Source organism: Sinocyclocheilus rhinocerous, unplaced genomic scaffold (genome assembly GCF_001515625.1).
Source record: "Sinocyclocheilus rhinocerous isolate Xijiao unplaced genomic scaffold, SAMN03320098_v1.1 scaffold2213, whole genome shotgun sequence".
Lineage (NCBI taxonomy): Eukaryota > Metazoa > Chordata > Actinopteri > Cypriniformes > Cyprinidae > Sinocyclocheilus > Sinocyclocheilus rhinocerous.
In genome coordinates this window covers 395,456-398,172 of record NW_015634046.1, presented here as the reverse complement: position 1 = coordinate 398,172, position 2,717 = coordinate 395,456, and positions in this window count along the sequence as shown.

Here is a 2,717-nt window from a genome sequence, read left to right as displayed (position 1 = left end):
TGTGTGTGTGTGTGTGTGAGTGAGTGAGTGTGTGTGAGTGAGTGAGTGTCTGTCTGTCTGTCTGTCTGTCTGTGAGTGAGTGTCTGTCTGTCTGTCTGTGAGTGAGTGAGTGAATGAGTGAGTGTCTGTCTGTCTGTCTGTCTGTCTGTGAGTGAGTGAGTGAGTGAGTGAGTGCGTGTCTGTCTGTCTGTCTGTCTTTCAGTGAGTGTCCGTCCGTCCGTCAGTGAGTGAGTGAGTGAGTGAGTGCCTGTCTGTCTGTCTGTCTGTCTGTGAGTGTCCGTCCGTCAGTGAGTGTGTGGGTGTGTAATTTTGTGTTGTTTTGTGATTTTTATTAGTTTTTTTAATTAATATATCTATATAGTTTTTTATGTTTGTTGTTTTAATTTCTTTAGTTGTAATTAATTTAGTACTTTAAACAAAAGCAGAATAGCTAAAAGTCTAGCTAAAATAAAATCTTTAAGTTTTTTTAAGTTATATATATATATATAAAATTAATTTTCAAATAAAACAATGAAATCTACACAGAAATGTTAGCATTTTTTATCAAAAGGTTTACATGCCCCACAAAAAATATCAAAAAATTTTAAATTCAGGTATTGAAAACATCTTCATCATTGTAGACTTAAGTTATTTAAGTCTGTATGATTGCATTTTTATTTTTTTATTTTGTATTTTTGAAAAATCCCTACACTAAAAACAGGACCCTACTGTGTTACACATTTTCTGTATTGATTTTTTTTTTCATTATTTTATTTTATATTATATTATTTTAGTTTAGTCTTTTTTGCTATTTATTTCATTTTTGTATTATATTACATTGCATTGCTGTGTATTATATTTTATTTTATTTGCATTGTGCTGCTTCAAGTTTTATTTTTTAAATAAATTTAATTTTTATTTATTTATTTTTTTTATTATTTTACTATATATTTGTTTATTTGTTGCATTGCTTTGCATTTATTTTTTGTTTTGTTTTGTTTTGTTTTGCTTTGTTTTGTTTTGTTTTACCTGAATTTTGAATTACGCATTGCATTGCACTGTGATATGTTCTAGATTTATTGGAAATGTCTGTAAACTGAACAGATAAAGTCCTGGCAGAAAATGACCAGTACCTTTTCCATTTTGCTCGGGATTTCTTTTTCTTGCAGTGCATGAATCCAGACAAAAGCATCACAGCATTGAGCATTACAGATGTGATCATAATGTGCTGCTTTGGTCAGAGCACCTGAGATCAGTCTAATCAGTGTGTTTTCCAGACAGTCGCTGCTCTTCTGTCTGGCGCTCTGTTACCTGCGCAGATCAGGTGTCATTGCTTTAATAAGAGCGAGACGGACAGATCTCCAGCCGCTATCTGTCTGTCCGCGGTCACAGACCCACATGACCCTCCACCCGCCTGCTTCAATAATTCACGCAGCTTCACCCGAGATGACTGACAGCCGCGGGTTTGAAAACCTGATCCGCTCATGACGGGTGTGTTTATGTGTGACCGGCTCCATACAGTGCCCAGTGTTATTTTAGTGTTCTCCATTTCAAATTGACCCTTATGACTGGTTTTGTGCTCCAGGGTCACATATATATATACTATCAGAGATGTATTTAATATTTTGAATTAGCTTATTATTTTCTTTTTAAGTTTTGATTAGTTTTTAGTCATTTTGTTATGTGTTTTTGTCATTTTTTTTTTTTTTTTTAATTCCGTTTAATTTCCATGCTTCAACCTTTTAGTTATTTGCCAAAATTATTTTAGTTATTTGTCAAGGCAACATTTCTAATTATTTTTTTTATTTTTTTTTAGTATGTTGTTATTTTATGTACTTTTGTCAGTTTTATTTTTCATTTATTTTTATTTTTATTTCAGTTTTATTTTTAATTTTAGTTCAATTTTATATTTTTTTATTTACATGAATAATTTTACTGCTTCAACAGTTATTTGACAAGACAACATTTCTAAATTTTGCTTAATTTTTTTGCAATTTTGTTGTGTCTTTTTGTAATTTGTATTATATTACTGTTTAGGTTTATATTATTTTTAAATTTTTATTTTATATTTATTTTTTCATTTTTTTTCTTTCATTAGTAATTTTAGGATTTCAACTCGCCAAGGCAATACAACTCTATTTTTTTCTAGTCTAATATTTGTATTTTCAGCTTTATTTAGATAAGAAATAATGTGTTTAATAGCTTTATTTTTAGTTTGCAATAATAACCCTGATCACATGCATCGTCTTATATTAAATGATTGGCCAAAAATTGCACAGAAGTTATGTTTCTATTCATTTTGTTACAATATTTTCAGATTTTGTTGTGATATAATTCATGTGTGCTTTTCTTTCTGGTTTTAAAACGTTCACAATGTCTAGTAATGCAACTAATGTTAATGTTTAATCATATATTTACTTATATGAAATGAGAATATGTGATTAGATTTTGTTTTCTGAAGAAAATATGAGTGGTATCTGATAAAATTTAAATATTCATTTGCATAATAAATATTCATTAATATGTTATGTAAAATGTAATGATGCAAAATGCATAATTAATATCCATGATGTAATAATTCTAACATGCTGAAGGCTTACACATCTAAAGGCATCTTTAAATGAGCAAACACACCAGATCTATTTAATATTACATATTCAGCCACAGGCCAGATGTGTGTGTGTGTGAGTGAGTGAGTGTGTGAGTGAGTGTGTGTGTGTGTGTGTGTGTGTGTGTGT